Genomic DNA, 19,371 nt, shown 5'->3' with positions numbered 1-19,371 from the left:
AAGCCTTATGATTCTATTTTTCAAAGAAAGCAGACATGCACCAGCCATCCAAATGCATTATCCAGATGGGACTTGTACCTTTTGCGTTCCAAATCTAAAGCTTTCTTATTGGCGTACTTGCGTTCTTTCAAGAAGAGCCAGGGGTGCCTTTCTTGCCTCCTTTGGATGACACAGTCACAGGATATTGTTAATGGTGAAGAAGAAGAAGAAAAGCTTAATAGAGGGCCAGGACTCTTCCAAACCACACAAGTTTGCCTGATTTGTGATTCCGTGGTGTTGATAGATGAGGAGGAGGCGCCTTGAGAGACTGTGCTGCCTCGCTGCTGTTCTAAAAAAACAGATGAGGGAAGCAAGAAAGGATGCTCCAGATGAGGCTCGAACTCACAACCTCGGCATTGCTCGACAGTTACTGCTTTATAAGTACCGCGCGCTGACCGATTGCGCCACTGGAGCTTACGTGAGGTGCTGCGGGCTTGCTTTTTTTGCATGATATTTCCCAAACGATCACCATTAAGATCGCTGACAGTAAAGATGCTCTGAATCTACTCCAAGTCGTTTTACTTCACTCTTACTGATATATGAAGTCGTACGATCCAAGGTGCTGGCAGGTTTCATGTTGAAGGAAGTTTGTCTCCAGAATCCAGTATATCAACCCAGACCCACAGAAATAGATAGCTTAGGGTCACCTGAATTAAAGTGTGTTTTCCCCTTGTGAATGGGTGCCTCCGTTGCCGAGATATCGCTGCCTTTGTCAACATGCAAACGAGCTATTTGGAGCAACGAGGGTGTTGCCGCTTACCTGTTTGGAGCAATGGCAACACCCTCGTTGCTCCAAAGAGCTCATTTGAGTATTGACAGAAAGAGAGAGCACTCAGGAAAGGAGGAACCCATTCGGAAGGGGGAAACACCGTTGGATTCAGGTGACCCTAACCTATCTCTCTGCGGGGCTGGTTTGCTATGCTGGGCTTGGTTACAGACTCCTTTTTTAGAAATGCAATGTGGGTGACATTGGAATGGTTCCTTATAGCGCTGTGGAGTTAGCCTGTATTTTTAGCAATCCATGCGTGTGCCCTATCCCAACAACATAGGATTGCATTGTAAAGAAATTCTGTTTGTAAAAAAAATTCACAATTGGAGGCAGATGGATATCTCCGATTCCGTACCCCGTGTTTGTCTAGGCAATGGGATATAAAGGAAGAATAAAGCAAGGTGCTGTCTTTTTCAAAAGCATAGGGCGTTCTCTGCATTCAAAGAAGATAGCGTTACACTGAATTGCTCTTCTTGGGACATAGAAATTGCCTTTTCATGTTAGTACGCGGTCAGGTTTGGCACGATCCGCTTCAGAAGCAAGCGAGACAATCACCCCGGGAAGAGGAGGCTTGAGAACTTTTAATTTGGACCTAAAATACGTCCAGGGTACGATTGTAAAGCTTAGGCTGACAAACACCCCAGATGGGACTCGAACCCACAATCCCTGGCTTAGGAGGCCAGTGCCTTATCCATTAGGCCACTGGGGCTGGATGCAGGGCACAAGCCTTATGATTCTATTTTTCAAAGAAAGCAGACATGCACCAGCCATCCAAATGCATTATCCAGATGGGACTTGTACCTTTTGCGTTCCAAATCTAAAGCTTTCTTATTGGCGTGCTTGCGTTCTTTCAAGAAGAGCCAGGGGTGCCTTTCTTGCCTCCTTTGGATGACACAGTCACAGGATATTGTTAATGGTGAAGAAGAAGAAGAAAAGCTTAATGGAGGGCCAGGACTCTTCCAAACCACACAAGTTTGCCTGATTTGTGATTCCGTGGTGTTGATAGATGAGGATGAGGCGCCTTGAGAGACTGTGCTGCCTCGCTGCTGTTCTAAAAAAACAGATGAGGGAAGCAAGAAAGGATGCTCCAGGTGAGGCTCGAACTCACAACCTCGGCATTGCTCGACAGTTACTGCTTTATAAGTACCGCGCGCTGACCGATTGCGCCACTGGAGCTTACGTGAGGTGCTGCGGGCTTGCTTTGTTTGCATGATATTTCCCAAACGATCACCGTTAAGATCGCTGACAGTAAAGATGCTCTGAATCTACTCCAAGTCGTTTTACTTCACTCTTACTGATATATGAAGTCGTACGATCCAAGGTGCTGGCAGGTTTCATGTTGAAGGAAGTTTGTCTCCAGAATCCAGCATATCAACCCAGACCCACAGAAATATAGTTTAGGGTCACCTGAATTAAAGTGTGTTTTCTCCTTGTGAATGGGTGCCTCCGTTGCCGAGATATTGCTGCCTTTGTCAACCTGCAAACGAGCTATTTGGAGCAACGAGGGCGTTGCCGCTTACCTCTTTGGAGCAATGGCAACACCCTCGTTGCTCCAAAGAGCTCATTTGAGTATTGACAGAAAGAGAGAGCACTCAGGAAAGGAGGCACCCATTCGGAAGGGGGAAACACTGTTGGATTCAGGTGACCCTAACCTATCTCTCTGCGGGGCTGGTTTGCTATACTGGGCTTGGTTACAGACTCCTTTTTTAAAAATGCAATGTGGGTGACATTGGAATGGTTCCTTATAGCGCTGTGGAGTTAGCCTGTATTTTTAGCAATCCATGCGTGTGCCCTATCCCAACAACATAGGATTGCATTGTAAAGAAATTCTGTTTGTAAAAAAAATTCACAATTGGAGGCAGATGGATATCTCCGATTCCGTACCCCGTGTTTGTCTAGGCAATGGGATATAAAGGAAGAATAAAGCAAGGTGCTGTCTTTTTCAAAAGCATAGGGCGTTCTCTGCATTCAAAGAAGATAGCGTTACACTGAATTGCTCTTCTTGGGACATAGAAATTGCCTTTTCATGTTAGTACGCGGCCAGGTTTGGCACGATCCGCTTCAGAAGCAAGCGAGACACTCACCCCGGGAAGAGGAGGCTTGAGAACTTTTAATTTGGACCTAAAACACGTCCAGGCTACGCTTGTAAAGCTTAGGCTGACAAACACCCCAGATGGGACTCGAACCCACAATCCCTGGCTTAGGAGGCCAGTGCCTTATCCATTAGGCCACTGGGGCTGGATGCAGGGCACAAGCCTTATGATTCTATTTTTCAAAGAAAGCAGACATGCACCAGCCATCCAAATGCATTATCCAGATGGGACTTGTACCTTTTGCGTTCCAAATCTAAAGCTTTCTTATTGGCGTACTTGCGTTCTTTCAAGAAGAGCCAGGGGTGCCTTTCTTGCCTCCTTTGGATGACACAGTCACAGGATATTGTTAATGGTGAAGAAGAAGAAGAAGAAAAGCTTAATGGAGGGCCAGGACTCTTCCAAAGCACACAAGTTTGCCTGATTTGTGATTCCGTGGTGTTGATAGATGAGGAGGAGGCGCCTTGAGAGACTGTGCTGCCTCGCTGCTGTTCTTAAAAACCAGATGAGGGAAGCAAGAAAGGATGCTCCAGGTGAGGCTCGAACTCACAACCTCGGCATTGCTCGACAGTTACTGCTTTATAAGTACCGCGCGCTGACCGATTGCGCCACTGGAGCTTACGTGAGGTGCTGCGGGCTTGCTTTTTTTGCATGATATTTCCCAAACGATCACCGTTAAGATCGCTGACAGTAAAGATGCTCTGAATCTACTCCAAGTCGTTTTACTTCACTCTTACTGATATATGAAGTCGTACGATCCAAGGTGCTGGCAGGTTTCATGTTGAAGGAAGTTTGTCTCCAGAATCCAGCATATCAACCCAGACCCACAGAAATAGATAGCTTAGGGTCACCTGAATTAAAGTGTGTTTTCCCCTTGTGAATGGGTGCCTCCGTTGCCGAGATATCGCTGCCTTTGTCAACATGCAAACGAGCTATTTGGAGCAACGAGGGCGTTGCCGCTTACCTCTTTGGAGCAATGGCAACACCCTCGTTGCTCCAAAGAGCTCATTTGAGTATTGACAGAAAGAGAGAGCACTCAGGAAAGGAGGCACCCATTCGAAAGGGGGAAACACCGTTGGATTCAGGTGACCCTAACCTATCTCTCTGCGGGGCTGGTTTGCTATGCTGGGCTTGGTTACAGACTCCTTTTTTAAAAATGCAATGTGGGTGACATTGGAATGGTTCCTTATAGCGCTGTGGAGTTAGCCTGTATTTTTAGCAATCCATGCGTGTGCCCTATCCCAACAACATAGGATTGCATTGTAAAGAAATTCTGTTTGTAAAAAAAATTCACAATTGGAGGCAGATGGATATCTCCGATTCCGTACCCCGTGTTTGTCTAGGCAATGGGATATAAAGGAAGAATAAAGCAAGGTGCTGTCTTTTTCAAAAGCATAGGGCGTTCTCTGCATTCAAAGAAGATAGCGTTACACTGAATTGCTCTTCTTGGGACATAGAAATTGCCTTTTCATGTTAGTACGCGGCCAGGTTTGGCACGATCCGCTTCAGAAGCAAGCGAGACAATCACCCCGGGAAGAGGAGGCTTGAGAACTTTTAATTTGGACCTAAAACACGTCCAGGGTGCGCTTGTAAAGCTTAGGCTGACAAACACCCCAGATGGGACTCGAACCCACAATCCCTGGCTTAGGAGGCCAGTGCCTTATCCATTAGGCCACTGGGGCTGGATGCAGGGCACAAGCCTTATGATTCTATTTTTCAAAGAAAGCAGACATGCACCAGCCATCCAAATGCATTATCCAGATGGGACTTGTACCTTTTGCGTTCCAAATCTAAAGCTTTCTTATTGGCGTACTTGCGTTCTTTCAAGAAGAGCCAGGGGTGCCTTTCTTGCCTCCTTTGGATGACACAGTCACAGGATATTGTTAATGGTGAAGAAGAAGAAGAAAAGCTTAATGGAGGGCCAGGACTCTTCCAAACCACACAAGTTTGCCTGATTTGTGATTCCGTGGTGTTGATAGATGAGGAGGAGGCGCCTTGAGAGACTGTGCTGCCTCGCTGCTGTTCTAAAAAAACAGATGAGGGAAGCAAGAAAGGATGCTCCAGATGAGGCTCGAACTCACAACCTCGGCATTGCTCGACAGTTACTGCTTTATAAGTACCGCGCGCTGACCGATTGCGCCACTGGAGCTTACGTGAGGTGCTGCGGGCTTGCTTTTTTTGCATGATATTTCCCAAACGATCACCATTAAGATCGCTGACAGTAAAGATGCTCTGAATCTACTCCAAGTCGTTTTACTTCACTCTTACTGATATATGAAGTCGTACGATCCAAGGTGCTGGCAGGTTTCATGTTGAAGGAAGTTTGTCTCCAGAATCCAGTATATCAACCCAGACCCACAGAAATAGATAGCTTAGGGTCACCTGAATTAAAGTGTGTTTTCCCCTTGTGAATGGGTGCCTCCGTTGCCGAGATATCGCTGCCTTTGTCAACATGCAAACGAGCTATTTGGAGCAACGAGGGTGTTGCCGCTTACCTGTTTGGAGCAATGGCAACACCCTCGTTGCTCCAAAGAGCTCATTTGAGTATTGACAGAAAGAGAGAGCACTCAGGAAAGGAGGCACCCATTCGGAAGGGGGAAACACCGTTGGATTCAGGTGACCCTAACCTATCTCTCTGCGGGGCTGGTTTGCTATGCTGGGCTTGGTTACAGACTCCTTTTTTAGAAATGCAATGTGGGTGACATTGGAATGGTTCCTTATAGCGCTGTGGAGTTAGCCTGTATTTTTAGCAATCCATGCGTGTGCCCTATCCCAACAACATAGGATTGCATTGTAAAGAAATTCTGTTTGTAAAAAAAATTCACAATTGGAGGCAGATGGATATCTCCGATTCCGTACCCCGTGTTTGTCTAGGCAATGGGATATAAAGGAAGAATAAAGCAAGGTGCTGTCTTTTTCAAAAGCATAGGGCGTTCTCTGCATTCAAAGAAGATAGCGTTACACTGAATTGCTCTTCTTGGGACATAGAAATTGCCTTTTCATGTTAGTACGCAGTCAGGTTTGGCACGATCCGCTTCAGAAGCAAGCGAGACAATCACCCCGGGAAGAGGAGGCTTGAGAACTTTTAATTTGGACCTAAAATACGTCCAGGGTACGCTTGTAAAGCTTAGGCTGACAAACACCCCAGATGGGACTCGAACCCACAATCCCTGGCTTAGGAGGCCAGTGCCTTATCCATTAGGCCACTGGGGCTGGATGCAGGGCACAAGCCTTATGATTCTATTTTTCAAAGAAAGCAGACATGCACCAGCCATCCAAATGCATTATCCAGATGGGACTTGTACCTTTTGCGTTCCAAATCTAAAGCTTTCTTATTGGCGTGCTTGCGTTCTTTCAAGAAGAGCCAGGGGTGCCTTTCTTGCCTCCTTTGGATGACACAGTCACAGGATATTGTTAATGGTGAAGAAGAAGAAGAAAAGCTTAATGGAGGGCCAGGACTCTTCCAAACCACACAAGTTTGCCTGATTTGTGATTCCGTGGTGTTGATAGATGAGGATGAGGCGCCTTGAGAGACTGTGCTGCCTCGCTGCTGTTCTACAAAAACAGATGAGGGAAGCAAGAAAGGATGCTCCAGGTGAGGCTCGAACTCACAACCTCGGCATTGCTCGACAGTTACTGCTTTATAAGTACCGCGCGCTGACCGATTGCGCCACTGGAGCTTACGTGAGGTGCTGCGGGCTTGCTTTGTTTGCATGATATTTCCCAAACGATCACCGTTAAGATCGCTGACAGTAAAGATGCTCTGAATCTACTCCAAGTCGTTTTACTTCACTCTTACTGATATATGAAGTCGTACGATCCAAGGTGCTGGCAGGTTTCATGTTGAAGGAAGTTTGTCTCCAGAATCCAGCATATCAACCCAGACCCACAGAAATATAGCTTAGGGTCACCTGAATTAAAGTGTGTTTTCTCCTTGTGAATGGGTGCCTCCGTTGCCGAGATATTGCTGCCTTTGTCAACATGCAAACGAGCTATTTGGAGCAACGAGGGCGTTGCCGCTTACCTCTTTGGAGCAATGGCAACACCCTCGTTGCTCCAAAGAGCTCATTTGAGTATTGACAGAAAGAGAGAGCACTCAGGAAAGGAGGCACCCATTCGGAAGGGGGAAACACTGTTGGATTCAGGTGACCCTAACCTATCTCTCTGCGGGGCTGGTTTGCTATACTGGGCTTGGTTACAGACTCCTTTTTTAAAAATGCAATGTGGGTGACATTGGAATGGTTCCTTATAGCGCTGTGGAGTTAGCCTGTATTTTTAGCAATCCATGCGTGTGCCCTATCCCAACAACATAGGATTGCATTGTAAAGAAATTCTGTTTGTAAAAAAAATTCACAATTGGAGGCAGATGGATATCTCCGATTCCGTACCCCGTGTTTGTCTAGGCAATGGGATATAAAGGAAGAATAAAGCAAGGTGCTGTCTTTTTCAAAAGCATAGGGCGTTCTCTGCATTCAAAGAAGATAGCGTTACACTGAATTGCTCTTCTTGGGACATAGAAATTGCCTTTTCATGTTAGTACGCGGTCAGGTTTGGCACGATCCGCTTCAGAAGCAAGCGAGACACTCACCCCGGGAAGAGGAGGCTTGAGAACTTTTAATTTGGACCTAAAACACGTCCAGGCTACGCTTGTAAAGCTTAGGCTGACAAACACCCCAGATGGGACTCGAACCCACAATCCCTGGCTTAGGAGGCCAGTGCCTTATCCATTAGGCCACTGGGGCTGGATGCAGGGCACAAGCCTTATGATTCTATTTTTCAAAGAAAGCAGACATGCACCAGCCATCCAAATGCATTATCCAGATGGGACTTGTACCTTTTGCGTTCCAAATCTAAAGCTTTCTTATTGGCGTACTTGCGTTCTTTCAAGAAGAGCCAGGGGTGCCTTTCTTGCCTCCTTTGGATGACACAGTCACAGGATATTGTTAATGGTGAAGAAGAAGAAGAAGAAAAGCTTAATGGAGGGCCAGGACTCTTCCAAAGCACACAAGTTTGCCTGATTTGTGATTCCGTGGTGTTGATAGATGAGGAGGAGGCGCCTTGAGAGACTGTGCTGCCTCGCTGCTGTTCTAAAAAACCAGATGAGGGAAGCAAGAAAGGATGCTCCAGGTGAGGCTCGAACTCACAACCTCGGCATTGCTCGACAGTTACTGCTTTATAAGTACCGCGCGCTGACCGATTGCGCCACTGGAGCTTACGTGAGGTGCTGCGGGCTTGCTTTTTTTGCATGATATTTCCCAAACGATCACCGTTAAGATCGCTGACAGTAAAGATGCTCTGAATCTACTCCAAGTCGTTTTACTTCACTCTTACTGATATATGAAGTCGTACGATCCAAGGTGCTGGCAGGTTTCATGTTGAAGGAAGTTTGTCTCCAGAATCCAGCATATCAACCCAGACCCACAGAAATAGATAGCTTAGGGTCACCTGAATTAAAGTGTGTTTTCCCCTTGTGAATGGGTGCCTCCGTTGCCGAGATATCGCTGCCTTTGTCAACATGCAAACGAGCTATTTGGAGCAACGAGGGCGTTGCCGCTTACCTCTTTGGAGCAATGGCAACACCCTCGTTGCTCCAAAGAGCTCATTTGAGTATTGACAGAAAGAGAGAGCACTCAGGAAAGGAGGCACCCATTCGAAAGGGGGAAACACCGTTGGATTCAGGTGACCCTAACCTATCTCTCTGCGGGGCTGGTTTGCTATGCTGGGCTTGGTTACAGACTCCTTTTTTAAAAATGCAATGTGGGTGACATTGGAATGGTTCCTTATAGCGCTGTGGAGTTAGCCTGTATTTTTAGCAATCCATGCGTGTGCCCTATCCCAACAACATAGGATTGCATTGTAAAGAAATTCTGTTTGTAAAAAAAATTCACAATTGGAGGCAGATGGATATCTCCGATTCCGTACCCCGTGTTTGTCTAGGCAATGGGATATAAAGGAAGAATAAAGCAAGGTGCTGTCTTTTTCAAAAGCATAGGGCGTTCTCTGCATTCAAAGAAGATAGCGTTACACTGAATTGCTCTTCTTGGGACATAGAAATTGCCTTTTCATGTTAGTACGCGGCCAGGTTTGGCACGATCCGCTTCAGAAGCAAGCGAGACAATCACCCCGGGAAGAGGAGGCTTGAGAACTTTTAATTTGGACCTAAAAACACGTCCAGGGTACGCTTGTAAAGCTTAGGCTGACAAACACCCCAGATGGGACTCGAACCCACAATCCCTGGCTTAGGAGGCCAGTGCCTTATCCATTAGGCCACTGGGGCTGGATGCAGGGCACAAGCCTTATGATTCTATTTTTCAAAGAAAGCAGACATGCACCAGCCATCCAAATGCATTATCCAGATGGGACTTGTACCTTTTGCGTTCCAAATCTAAAGCTTTCTTATTGGCGTACTTGCGTTCTTTCAAGAAGAGCCAGGGGTGCCTTTCTTGCCTCCTTTGGATGACACAGTCACAGGATATTGTTAATGGTGAAGAAGAAGAAGAAAAGCTTAATGGAGGGCCAGGACTCTTCCAAAGCACACAAGTTTGCCTGATTTGTGATTCCGTGGTGTTGATAGATGAGGAGGAGGCGCCTTGAGAGACTGTGCTGCCTCGCTGCTGTTCTAAAAAAACAGATGAGGGAAGCAAGAAAGGATGCTCCAGGTGAGGCTCGAACTCACAACCTCGGCATTGCTCGACAGTTACTGCTGTTATAAGTACCGCGCGCTGACCAATTGCGCCACTGGAGCTTACGTGAGGTGCTGCGGGCTTGCTTTTTTTGCATGATATTTCCCAAACGATCACCGTTAAGATCGCTGACAGTAAAGATGCTCTGAATCTACTCCAAGTCGTTTTACTTCACTCTTACTGATATATGAAGTCGTACGATCCAAGGTGCTGGCAGGTTTCATGTTGAAGGAAGTTTGTCTCCAGAATCCAGCATATCAACCCAGACCCACAGAAATAGATAGCTTAGGGTCACCTGAATTAAAGTGTGTTTTCCCCTTGTGAATGGGTGCCTCCGTTGCCGAGATATCGCTGCCTTTGTCAACATGCAAACGAGCTATTTGGAGCAACGAGGGCGTTGCCGCTTACCTGTTTGGAGCAATGGCAACACCCTCGTTGCTCCAAAGAGCTCATTTGAGTATTGACAGAAAGAGAGAGCACTCAGGAAAGGAGGCACCCATTCGGAAGGGGGAAACACCGTTGGATTCAGGTGACCCTAACCTATCTCTCTGCGGGGCTGGTTTGCTATGCTGGGCTTGGTTACAGACTCCTTTTTTAGAAATGCAATGTGGGTGACATTGGAATGGTTCCTTATAGCGCTGTGGAGTTAGCCTGTATTTTTAGCAATCCATGCGTGTGCCCTATCCCAACAACATAGGATTGCATTGTAAAGAAATTCTGTTTGTAAAAAAAATTCACAATTGGAGGCAGATGGATATCTCCGATTCCGTACCCCGTGTTTGTCTAGGCAATGGGATATAAAGGAAGAATAAAGCAAGGTGCTGTCTTTTTCAAAAGCATAGGGCGTTCTCTGCATTCAAAGAAGATAGCGTTACACTGAATTGCTCTTCTTGGGACATAGAAATTGCCTTTTCATGTTAGTACGCGGTCAGGTTTGGCACGATCCGCTTCAGAAGCAAGCGAGACAATCACCCCGGGAAGAGGAGGCTTGAGAACTTTTAATTTGGACCTAAAACACATCCAGGGTACGCTTGTAAAGCTTAGGCTGACAAACACCCCAGATGGGACTCGAACCCACAATCCCTGGCTTAGGAGGCCAGTGCCTTATCCATTAGGCCACTGGGGCTGGATGCAGGACACAAGCCTTATGATTCTATTTTTCAAAGAAAGCAGACATGCACCAGCCATCCAAATGCATTATCCAGATGGGACTTGTACCTTTTGCGTTCCAAATCTAAAGCTTTCTTATTGGCGTGCTTGCGTTCTTTCAAGAAGAGCCAGGGGTGCCTTTCTTGCCTCCTTTGGATGACACAGTCACAGGATATTGTTAATGGTGAAGAAGAAAAAGAAAAGCTTAATGGAGGGCCAGGACTCTTCCAAACCACACAAGTTTGCCTGATTTGTGATTCCGTGGTGTTGATAGATGAGGATGAGGCGCCTTGAGAGACTGTGCTGCCTCGCTGCTGTTCTAAAAAAACAGATGAGGGAAGCAAGAAAGGATGCTCCAGGTGAGGCTCGAACTCACAACCTCGGCATTGCTCGACAGTTACTGCTTTATAAGTACCGCGCGCTGACCGATTGCGCCACTGGAGCTTACGTGAGGTGCTGCGGGCTTGCTTTGTTTGCATGATATTTCCCAAATGATCACCGTTAAGATCGCTGACAGTAAAGATGCTCTGAATCTACTCCAAGTCGTTTTACTTCACTCTTACTGATATATGAAGTCGTACGATCCAAGGTGCTGGCAGGTTTCATGTTGAAGGAAGTTTGTCTCCAGAATCCAGCATATCAACCCAGACCCACAGAAATAGATAGCTTAGGGTCACCTGAATTAAAGTGTGTTTTCTCCTTGTGAATGGGTGCCTCCGTTGCCGAGATATCGCTGCCTTTGTCAACATGCAAACGAGCTATTTGGAGCAACGAGGGCGTTGCCGCTTACCTCTTTGGAGCAATGGCAACACCCTCGTTGCTCCAAAGAGCTCATTTGAGTATTGACAGAAAGAGAGAGCACTCAGGAAAGGAGGCACCCATTCGGAAGGGGGAAACACCGTTGGATTCAGGTGACCCTAACCTATCTCTCTGCGGGGCTGGTTTGCTATGCTGGGCTTGGTTACAGACTCCTTTTTTAAAAATGCAATGTGGGTGACATTGGAATGGTTCCTTATAGCGCTGTGGAGTTAGCCTGTATTTTTAGCAATCCATGCGTGTGCCCTATCCCAACAACATAGGATTGCATTGTAAAGAAATTCTGTTTGTAAAAAAAATTCACAATTGGAGGCAGATGGATATCTCCGATTCCGTACCCCGTGTTTGTCTAGGCAATGGGATATAATGGAAGAATAAAGCAAGGTGCTGTCTTTTTCAAAAGCATAGGGCGTTCTCTGCATTCAAAGAAGATAGCGTTACACTGAATTGCTCTTCTTGGGACATAGAAATTGCCTTTTCATGTTAGTACGCGGCCAGGTTTGGCACGATCCGCTTCAGAAGCAAGCGAGACAATCACCCCGGGAAGAGGAGGCTTGAGAACTTTTAATTTGGACCTAAAACACGTCCAGGGTACGCTTGTAAAGCTTAGGCTGACAAACACCCCAGATGGGACTCGAACCCACAATCCCTGGCTTAGGAGGCCAGTGCCTTATCCATTAGGCCACTGGGGCTGGATGCAGGGCACAAGCCTTATGATTCTATTTTTCAAAGAAAGCAGACATGCACCAGCCATCCAAATGCATTATCCAGATGGGACTTGTACCTTTTGCGTTCCAAATCTAAAGCTTTCTTATTGGCGTGCTTGCGTTCTTTCAAGATGAGCCAGGGGTGCCTTTCTTGCCTCCTTTGGATGACACAGTCATAGGATATTGTTAATGGTGAAGAAGAAGAAGAAAAGCTTAATGGAGGGCCAGGACTCTTCCAAACCACACAAGTTTGCCTGATTTGTGATTCCGTGGTGTTGATAGATGAGGATGAGGCGCCTTGAGACTGTGCTGCCTCGCTGCTGTTCTAAAAAAACAGATGAGGGAAGCAAGAAGGGATGCTCCAGGTGAGGCTCGAACTCACAACCTCGGCATTGCTCGACAGTTACTGCTTTATAAGTACCGCGCGCTGACCGATTGCGCCACTGGAGCTTACGTGAGGTGCTGCGGGCTTGCTTTGTTTGCATGATATTTCCCAAACGATCACCATTAAGATCGCTGACAGTAAAGATGCTCTGAATCTACTCCAAGTCGTTTTACTTCACTCTTACTGATATATGAAGTCGTACGATCCAAGGTGCTGGCAGGTTTCATGTTGAAGGAAGTTTGTCTCCAGAATCCAGCATATCAACCCAGACCCACAGAAATAGATAGCTTAGGGTCACCTGAATTAAAGTGTGTTTTCTCCTTGTGAATGGGTGCCTCCGTTGCCGAGATATCGCTGCCTTTGTCAACATGCAAACGAGCTATTTGGAGCAACGAGGGCGTTGCCGCTTACCTCTTTGGAGCAATGGCAACACCCTCGTTGCTCCAAAGAGCTCATTTGAGTATTGACAGAAAGAGAGAGCACTCAGGAAAGGAAGCACCGATTCGGTAGGGGGAAACACCGTTGGATTCAGGTGACCCTAACCTATCTCTCTGCGGGGCTGGTTTGCTATGCTGGGCTTGGTTACAGACTCCTTTTTTAAAAATGCAATGTGGGTGACATTGGAATGGTTCCTTATAGCGCTGTGGAGTTAGCCTGTATTTTTAGCAATCCATGCGTGTGCCCTATCCCAACAACATAGGATTGCATTGTAAAGAAATTCTGTTTGTAAAAAAAATTCACAATTGGAGGCAGATGGATATCTCCGATTCCGTACCCCGTGTTTGTCTAGGCAATGGGATATAAAGGAAGAATAAAGCAAGGTGCTGTCTTTTTCAAAAGCATAGGGCGTTCTCTGCATTCAAAGAAGATAGCGTTACACTGAATTGCTCTTCTTGGGACATAGAAATTGCCTTTTCATGTTAGTACGCGGCCAGGTTTGGCACGATCCGCTTCAGAAGCAAGCGAGACAATCACCCCGGGAAGAGGAGGCTTGAGAACTTTTAATTTGGACCTAAAACACGTCCAGGGTACGCTTGTAAAGCTTAGGCTGACAAACACCCCAGATGGGACTCGAACCCACAATCCCTGGCTTAGGAGGCCAGTGCCTTATCCATTAGGCCACTGGGGCTGGATGCAGGACACAAGCCTTATGATTCTATTTTTCAAAGAAAGCAGACATGCACCAGCCATCCAAATGCATTATCCAGATGGGACTTGTACCTTTTGCGTTCCAAATCTAAAGCTTTCTTATTGGCGTACTTGCGTTCTTTCAAGAAGAGCCAGGGGTGCCTTTCTTGCCTCCTTTGGATGACACAGTCACAGGATATTGTTAATGGTGAAGAAGAAGAAGAAAAGCTTAATGGAGGGCCAGGACTCTTCCAAAGCACACAAGTTTGCCTGTTTTGTGATTCCGTGGTGTTGATAGATGAGGAGGAGGCGCCTTGAGAGACTGTGCTGCCTCGCTGCTGTTCTAAAAAAACAGATGAGGGAAGCAAGAAAGGATGCACCAGGTGAGGCTCGAACTCACAACCTCGGCATTGCTCGACAGTTACTGCTTTATAAGTACCGCACGCTGCCCGATTGCGCCACTGGAGCTTACGTGAGGTGCTGCGGGCTTGCTTTTTTTGCATGATATTTCCCAAACGATCACCGTTAAGATCGCTGACAGTAAAGATGCTCTGAATCTACTCCAAGTCGTTTTACTTCACTCTTACTGATATATGAAGTCGTACGATCCAAGGTGCTGGCAGGTTTCATGTTGAAGGAAGTTTGTCTCCAGAATCCAGCATATCAACCCAGACCCACAGAAATAGATAGCTTAGGGTCACCTGAATTAAAGTGTGTTTTCCCCTTGTGAATGGGTGCCTCCGTTGCCGAGATATCGCTGCCTTTGTCAACATGCAAACGAGCTATTTGGAGCAATGAGGGCGTTGCCGCTTACCTCTTTGGAGCAATGGCAACACCCTCGTTGCTCCAAAGAGCTCATTTGAGTATTGACAGAAAGAGAGAGCACTCAGGAAAGGAGGCACCCATTCGGAAGGGGGAAACACCGTTGGATTCAGGTGACCCTAACCTATCTCTCTGCGGGGCTGGTTTGCTATGCTGGGCTTGGTTACAGACTCCTTTTTTAAAAATGCAATGTGGGTGACATTGGAATGGTTCCTTATAGCGCTGTGGAGTTAGCCTGTATTTTTAGCAATCCATGCGTGTGCCCTATCCCAACAACATAGGATTGCATTGTAAAGAAATTCTGTTTGTAAAAAAAATTCACAATTGGAGGCAGATGGATATCTCCGATTCCGTACCCCGTGTTTGTCTAGGGAATGGGATATAAAGGAAGAATAAAGCAAGGTGCTGTCTTTTTCAAAAGCATAGGGCGTTCTCTGCATTCAAAGAAGATAGCGTTACACTGAATTGCTCTTCTTGGGACATAGAAATTGCCTTTTCATGTTAGTACGCGGCCAGGTTTGGCACGATCCGCTTCAGAAGCAAGCGAGACAGTCACCCCGGGAAGAGGAGGCTTGAGAACTTTTAATTTGGACCTAAAACACGTCCAGGGTACGCTTGTAAAGCTTAGGCTGACAAACACCCCAGATGGGACTCGAACCCACAATCCCTGGCTTAGGAGGCCAGTGCCTTATCCATTAGGCCACTGGGGCTGGATGCAGGGCACAAGCCTTATGATTCTATTTTTCAAAGAAAGCAGACATGCACCAGCCATCCAAATGCATTATCCAGATGGGACTTGTACCTTTTGCGTTCCAAATCTAAAGCTTTCTTATTGGCGTAGTTGCGTTCTTTTAAGAAGAGCCAGGGGTGCCTTTCTTGCCTCCTTTGGATGACACAGTCACAGGATATTGTTAATGGTGAAGAAGAAGAAGAAGAAAAGCTTAATGGAGGGCCAGGACTCTTCCAAAGCACACAAGTTTGCCTGATTTGTGATTCCGTGGTGTTGATAGATGAGGAGGAGGCGCCTTGAGAGACTGTGCTGCCTCGCTGCTGTTCTAAAAAAACAGATGAGGGAAGCAAGAAAGGATGCTCCAGGTGAGGCTCGAACTCACAACCTCGGCATTGCTCGACAGTTACTGCTGTTATAAGTACCGCGCGCTGACCGATTGCGCCACTGGAGCTTACGTGAGGTGCTGCGGGCTTGCTTTTTTTGCATGATATTTCCCAAACGATCACCGTTAAGATCGCTGACAGTAAAGATGCTCTGAATCTACTCCAAGTCGTTTTACTTCACTCTTACTGATATATGAAGTCGTACGATCCAAGGTGCTGGCAGGTTTCATGTTGAAGGAAGTTTGTCTCCAGAATCCAGCATATCAACCCAGACCCACAGAAATAGATAGCTTAGGGTCACCTGAATTAAAGTGTGTTTTCCCCTTGTGAATGGGTGCCTCCGTTGCCGAGATATCGCTGCCTTTGTCAACATGCAAACGAGCTATTTGGAGCAACGAGGGCGTTGCCGCTTACCTGTTTGGAGCAATGGCAACACCCTCGTTGCTCCAAAGAGCTCATTTGAGTATTGACAGAAAGAGAGAGCACTCAGGAAAGGAGGCACCCATTCGGAAGGGGGAAACACCGTTGGATTCAGGTGACCCTAACCTATCTCTCTGCGGGGCTGGTTTGCTATGCTGGGCTTGGTTACAGACTCCTTTTTTAAAAATGCAATGTGGGTGACATTGGAATGGTTCCTTATAGCGCTATGGAGTTAGCCTGTATTTTTAGCAATCCATGCGTGTGCCCTATCCCAACAACATAGGATTGCATTGTAAAGAAATTCTGTTTGTAAAAAAAATTCACAATTGGAGGCAGATGGATATCTCCGATTCCGTACCCCGTGTTTGTCTAGGCAATGGGATATAAAGGAAGAATAAAGCAAGGTGCTGTCTTTTTCAAAAGCATAGGGCGTTCTCTGCATTCAAAGAAGATAGCGTTACACTGAATTGCTCTTCTTGGGACATAGAAATTGCCTTTTCATGTTAGTACGCGGTCAGGTTTGGCACGATCCGCTTCAGAAGCAAGCGAGACAATCACCCCGGGAAGAGGAGGCTTGAGAACTTTTAATTTGGACCTAAAACACGTCCAGGGTATGCTTGTAAAGCTTAGGCTGACAAACACCCCAGATGGGACTCGAACCCACAATCCCTGGCTTAGGAGGCCAGTGCCTTATCCATTAGGCCACTGGGGCTGGATGCAGGGCACAAGCCTTATGATTCTATTTTTCAAAGAAAGCAGACATGCACCAGCCATCCAAATGCATTATCCAGATGGGACTTGTACCTTTTGCGTTCCAAATCTAAAGCTTTCTTATTGGCGTGCTTGCGTTCTTTCAAGAAGAGCCAGGGGTGCCTTTCTTGCCTCCTTTGGATGACACAGTCACAGGATATTGTTAATGGTGAAGAAGAAGAAGAAAAGCTTAATGGAGGGCCAGGACTCTTCCAAACCACACAAGTTTGCCTGATTTGTGATTCCGTGGTGTTGATAGATGAGGATGAGGCGCCTTGAGAGACTGTGCTGCCTCGCTGCTGTTCTAAAAAAACAGATGAGGGAAGCAAGAAAGGATGCTCCAGGTGAGGCTCGAACTGACAACCTCGGCATTGCTCGACAGTTACTGCTTTATAAGTACCGCGCGCTGACCGATTGCGCCACTGGAGCTTACGTGAGGTGCTGCGGGCTTGCTTTGTTTGCATGATATTTCCCAAACGATCACCGTTAAGATAGCTGACAGTAAAGATGCTCTGAATCTACTCCAAGTCGTTTTACTTCACTCTTACTGATATATGAAGTCGTACGATCCAAGGTGCTGGCAGGTTTCATGTTGAAGGAAGTTTGTCTCCAGAATCCAGCATATCAACCCAGACCCACAGAAATAGATAGCTTAGGGTCACCTGAATTAAAGTGTGTTTTCCCCTTGTGAATGGGTGCCTCCGTTGCCGAGATATCGCTGCCTTTGTCAACATGCAAACGAGCTATTTGGAGCAACGAGGGCGTTGCCGCTTACCTGTTTGGAGCAATGGCAACACCCTCTTTGCTCCAAAGAGCTCATTTGAGTATTGACAGAAAGAGAGAGCACTCAGGAAAGGAGGCACCCATTCGGAAGGGGGAAACACCGTTGGATTCAGGTGACCCTAACCTATCTCTCTGCGGGGCTGGTTTGCTATGCTGGGCTTGGTTACAGACTCCTTTTTTAGAAATGCAATGTGGGTGACATTGGAATGGTTCCTTATAGCGCTGTGGAGTTAGCCTGTATTTTTAGCAATCCATGCGTGTGCCCTATCCCAACAACATAGGATTGCATTGTAAAGAAATTCTGTTTGTAAAAAAAATTCACAATTGGAGGCAGATGGATATCTCCGATTCCGTACCCCGTGTTTGTCTAGGCAATGGGATTTAAAGGAAGAATAAAGCAAGGTGCTGTCTTTTTCAAAAGCATAGGGCGTTCTCTGCATTCAAAGAAGATAGCGTTACACTGAATTGCTCTTCTTGGGACATAGAAATCGCCTTTTCATGTTAGTACGCGGTCAGGTTTGGCACGATCCGCTTCAGAGGCAAGCGAGTCAATCACCCCGGGAAGAGGAGGCTTGAGAACTTTTAATTTGGACCTAAAACACGTCCAGGGTACGCTTGTAAAGCTTAGGCTGACAAACACCCCAGATGGGACTCGAACCCACAATCCCTGGCTTAGGAGGCCAGTGCCTTATCCATTAGGCCACTGGGGCTGGATGCAGGGCACAAGCCTTATGATTCTATTTTTCAAAGAAAGCAGACATGCACCAGCCATCCAAATGCATTATCCAGATGGGACTTGTACCTTTTGCGTTCCAAATCTAAAGCTTTCTTATTGGCGTGCTTGCGTTCTTTCAAGAAGAGCCAGGGGTGCCTTTCTTGCCTCCTTTGGATGACACAGTCACAGGATATTGTTAATGGTGAAGAAGAAGAAGAAAAGCTTAATGGAGGGCCAGGACTCTTCCAAACCACACAAGTTTGCCTGATTTGTGATTCCGTGGTGTTGATAGATGAGGATGAGGCGCCTTGAGAGACTGTGCTGCCTCGCTGCTGTTCTAAAAAAACAGATGAGGGAAGCAAGAAAGGATGCTCCAGGTGAGGCTCGAACTCACAACCTCGGCATTGCTCGACAGTTACTGCTTTATAAGTACCGCGCGCTGACCGATTGCGCCACTGGAGCTTACGTGAAGTGCTGCGGGCTTGCTTTGTTTGCATGATATTTCCCAAACGATCACCGTTAAGATCGCTGACAGTAAAGATGCTCTGAATCTACTCCAAGTCGTTTTACTTCACTCTTACTGATATATAAAGTCGTACGATCCAAGGTGCTGGCAGGTTTCATGTTGAAGGAAGTTTGTCTCCAGAATCCAGCATATCAACCCAGACCCACAGAAATATAGTTTAGGGTCACCTGAATTAAAGTGTGTTTTCTCCTTGTGAATGGGTGCCTCCGTTGCCGAGATATTGCTGCCTTTGTCAACATGCAAACGAGCTATTTGGAGCAACGAGGGCGTTGCCGCTTACCTCTTTGGAGCAATGGCAACACCCTCGTTGCTCCAAAGAGCTCATTTGAGTATTGACAGAAAGAGAGAGCACTCAGGAAAGGAGGCACCCATTCGGAAGGGGGAAACACTGTTGGATTCAGGTGACCCTAACCTATCTCTCTGCGGGGCTGGTTTGCAATACTGGGCTTGGTTACAGACTCCTTTTTTAAAAATGC

At 46.7% G+C, this 19,371-nt stretch overlaps 25 non-coding genes across 25 annotated transcripts; all 25 read right to left on the bottom strand.

The window, feature by feature from the left end:
* Positions 1 to 360: 360 nt before the first annotated feature.
* On the bottom strand, positions 361 to 453 carry TRNAI-UAU (transfer RNA isoleucine (anticodon UAU)). The gene is given in 2 exon segments: positions 361 to 396; positions 416 to 453. It is a non-coding gene; the product is annotated as a tRNA-Ile (tRNA).
* A 991-nt stretch (positions 454 to 1,444) lies between these two features.
* Positions 1,445 to 1,517, bottom strand: TRNAR-CCU (transfer RNA arginine (anticodon CCU)). The gene has a single exon. It is a non-coding gene; the product is annotated as a tRNA-Arg (tRNA).
* A 374-nt stretch (positions 1,518 to 1,891) lies between these two features.
* TRNAI-UAU (transfer RNA isoleucine (anticodon UAU)) lies at positions 1,892 to 1,984 on the bottom strand. Its single transcript is given in 2 exon segments — positions 1,892 to 1,927; positions 1,947 to 1,984. It is a non-coding gene; the product is annotated as a tRNA-Ile (tRNA).
* Positions 1,985 to 2,973: 989 nt separating this feature from the next.
* Positions 2,974 to 3,046, bottom strand: TRNAR-CCU (transfer RNA arginine (anticodon CCU)). Its single transcript has one exon. It is a non-coding gene; the product is annotated as a tRNA-Arg (tRNA).
* Positions 3,047 to 3,423: 377 nt separating this feature from the next.
* Positions 3,424 to 3,516, bottom strand: TRNAI-UAU (transfer RNA isoleucine (anticodon UAU)). Its single transcript is given in 2 exon segments — positions 3,424 to 3,459; positions 3,479 to 3,516. It is a non-coding gene; the product is annotated as a tRNA-Ile (tRNA).
* A 991-nt stretch (positions 3,517 to 4,507) lies between these two features.
* TRNAR-CCU (transfer RNA arginine (anticodon CCU)) lies at positions 4,508 to 4,580 on the bottom strand. Its single transcript has one exon. It is a non-coding gene; the product is annotated as a tRNA-Arg (tRNA).
* Positions 4,581 to 4,954: 374 nt separating this feature from the next.
* Positions 4,955 to 5,047, bottom strand: TRNAI-UAU (transfer RNA isoleucine (anticodon UAU)). The gene is given in 2 exon segments: positions 4,955 to 4,990; positions 5,010 to 5,047. It is a non-coding gene; the product is annotated as a tRNA-Ile (tRNA).
* Positions 5,048 to 6,038: 991 nt separating this feature from the next.
* Positions 6,039 to 6,111, bottom strand: TRNAR-CCU (transfer RNA arginine (anticodon CCU)). The gene has a single exon. It is a non-coding gene; the product is annotated as a tRNA-Arg (tRNA).
* A 374-nt stretch (positions 6,112 to 6,485) lies between these two features.
* TRNAI-UAU (transfer RNA isoleucine (anticodon UAU)) lies at positions 6,486 to 6,578 on the bottom strand. Its single transcript is given in 2 exon segments — positions 6,486 to 6,521; positions 6,541 to 6,578. It is a non-coding gene; the product is annotated as a tRNA-Ile (tRNA).
* Positions 6,579 to 7,567: 989 nt separating this feature from the next.
* TRNAR-CCU (transfer RNA arginine (anticodon CCU)) lies at positions 7,568 to 7,640 on the bottom strand. Its single transcript has one exon. It is a non-coding gene; the product is annotated as a tRNA-Arg (tRNA).
* Positions 7,641 to 8,017: 377 nt separating this feature from the next.
* TRNAI-UAU (transfer RNA isoleucine (anticodon UAU)) lies at positions 8,018 to 8,110 on the bottom strand. The gene is given in 2 exon segments: positions 8,018 to 8,053; positions 8,073 to 8,110. It is a non-coding gene; the product is annotated as a tRNA-Ile (tRNA).
* A 992-nt stretch (positions 8,111 to 9,102) lies between these two features.
* On the bottom strand, positions 9,103 to 9,175 carry TRNAR-CCU (transfer RNA arginine (anticodon CCU)). The gene has a single exon. It is a non-coding gene; the product is annotated as a tRNA-Arg (tRNA).
* A 374-nt stretch (positions 9,176 to 9,549) lies between these two features.
* TRNAI-UAU (transfer RNA isoleucine (anticodon UAU)) lies at positions 9,550 to 9,643 on the bottom strand. Its single transcript has 2 exons — positions 9,606 to 9,643; positions 9,550 to 9,585 (listed from the first exon to the last, which is right to left on the bottom strand). It is a non-coding gene; the product is annotated as a tRNA-Ile (tRNA).
* Positions 9,644 to 10,634: 991 nt separating this feature from the next.
* TRNAR-CCU (transfer RNA arginine (anticodon CCU)) lies at positions 10,635 to 10,707 on the bottom strand. The gene has a single exon. It is a non-coding gene; the product is annotated as a tRNA-Arg (tRNA).
* A 374-nt stretch (positions 10,708 to 11,081) lies between these two features.
* TRNAI-UAU (transfer RNA isoleucine (anticodon UAU)) lies at positions 11,082 to 11,174 on the bottom strand. Its single transcript is given in 2 exon segments — positions 11,082 to 11,117; positions 11,137 to 11,174. It is a non-coding gene; the product is annotated as a tRNA-Ile (tRNA).
* Positions 11,175 to 12,165: 991 nt separating this feature from the next.
* On the bottom strand, positions 12,166 to 12,238 carry TRNAR-CCU (transfer RNA arginine (anticodon CCU)). The gene has a single exon. It is a non-coding gene; the product is annotated as a tRNA-Arg (tRNA).
* A 372-nt stretch (positions 12,239 to 12,610) lies between these two features.
* Positions 12,611 to 12,703, bottom strand: TRNAI-UAU (transfer RNA isoleucine (anticodon UAU)). The gene is given in 2 exon segments: positions 12,611 to 12,646; positions 12,666 to 12,703. It is a non-coding gene; the product is annotated as a tRNA-Ile (tRNA).
* A 991-nt stretch (positions 12,704 to 13,694) lies between these two features.
* On the bottom strand, positions 13,695 to 13,767 carry TRNAR-CCU (transfer RNA arginine (anticodon CCU)). The gene has a single exon. It is a non-coding gene; the product is annotated as a tRNA-Arg (tRNA).
* A 374-nt stretch (positions 13,768 to 14,141) lies between these two features.
* Positions 14,142 to 14,234, bottom strand: TRNAI-UAU (transfer RNA isoleucine (anticodon UAU)). The gene is given in 2 exon segments: positions 14,142 to 14,177; positions 14,197 to 14,234. It is a non-coding gene; the product is annotated as a tRNA-Ile (tRNA).
* Positions 14,235 to 15,225: 991 nt separating this feature from the next.
* TRNAR-CCU (transfer RNA arginine (anticodon CCU)) lies at positions 15,226 to 15,298 on the bottom strand. The gene has a single exon. It is a non-coding gene; the product is annotated as a tRNA-Arg (tRNA).
* Positions 15,299 to 15,675: 377 nt separating this feature from the next.
* Positions 15,676 to 15,769, bottom strand: TRNAI-UAU (transfer RNA isoleucine (anticodon UAU)). Its single transcript has 2 exons — positions 15,732 to 15,769; positions 15,676 to 15,711 (listed from the first exon to the last, which is right to left on the bottom strand). It is a non-coding gene; the product is annotated as a tRNA-Ile (tRNA).
* Positions 15,770 to 16,760: 991 nt separating this feature from the next.
* TRNAR-CCU (transfer RNA arginine (anticodon CCU)) lies at positions 16,761 to 16,833 on the bottom strand. Its single transcript has one exon. It is a non-coding gene; the product is annotated as a tRNA-Arg (tRNA).
* A 374-nt stretch (positions 16,834 to 17,207) lies between these two features.
* TRNAI-UAU (transfer RNA isoleucine (anticodon UAU)) lies at positions 17,208 to 17,300 on the bottom strand. The gene is given in 2 exon segments: positions 17,208 to 17,243; positions 17,263 to 17,300. It is a non-coding gene; the product is annotated as a tRNA-Ile (tRNA).
* A 991-nt stretch (positions 17,301 to 18,291) lies between these two features.
* TRNAR-CCU (transfer RNA arginine (anticodon CCU)) lies at positions 18,292 to 18,364 on the bottom strand. The gene has a single exon. It is a non-coding gene; the product is annotated as a tRNA-Arg (tRNA).
* Positions 18,365 to 18,738: 374 nt separating this feature from the next.
* On the bottom strand, positions 18,739 to 18,831 carry TRNAI-UAU (transfer RNA isoleucine (anticodon UAU)). The gene is given in 2 exon segments: positions 18,739 to 18,774; positions 18,794 to 18,831. It is a non-coding gene; the product is annotated as a tRNA-Ile (tRNA).
* Between the last annotated feature and the right edge of the window lie 540 nt (positions 18,832 to 19,371).

This window comes from Leptodactylus fuscus, chromosome 5 (genome assembly GCF_031893055.1).
Source record: "Leptodactylus fuscus isolate aLepFus1 chromosome 5, aLepFus1.hap2, whole genome shotgun sequence".
Taxonomy (NCBI): domain Eukaryota; kingdom Metazoa; phylum Chordata; class Amphibia; order Anura; family Leptodactylidae; genus Leptodactylus; species Leptodactylus fuscus.
This window is presented reverse-complemented; position numbering and strand designations above follow the sequence as displayed.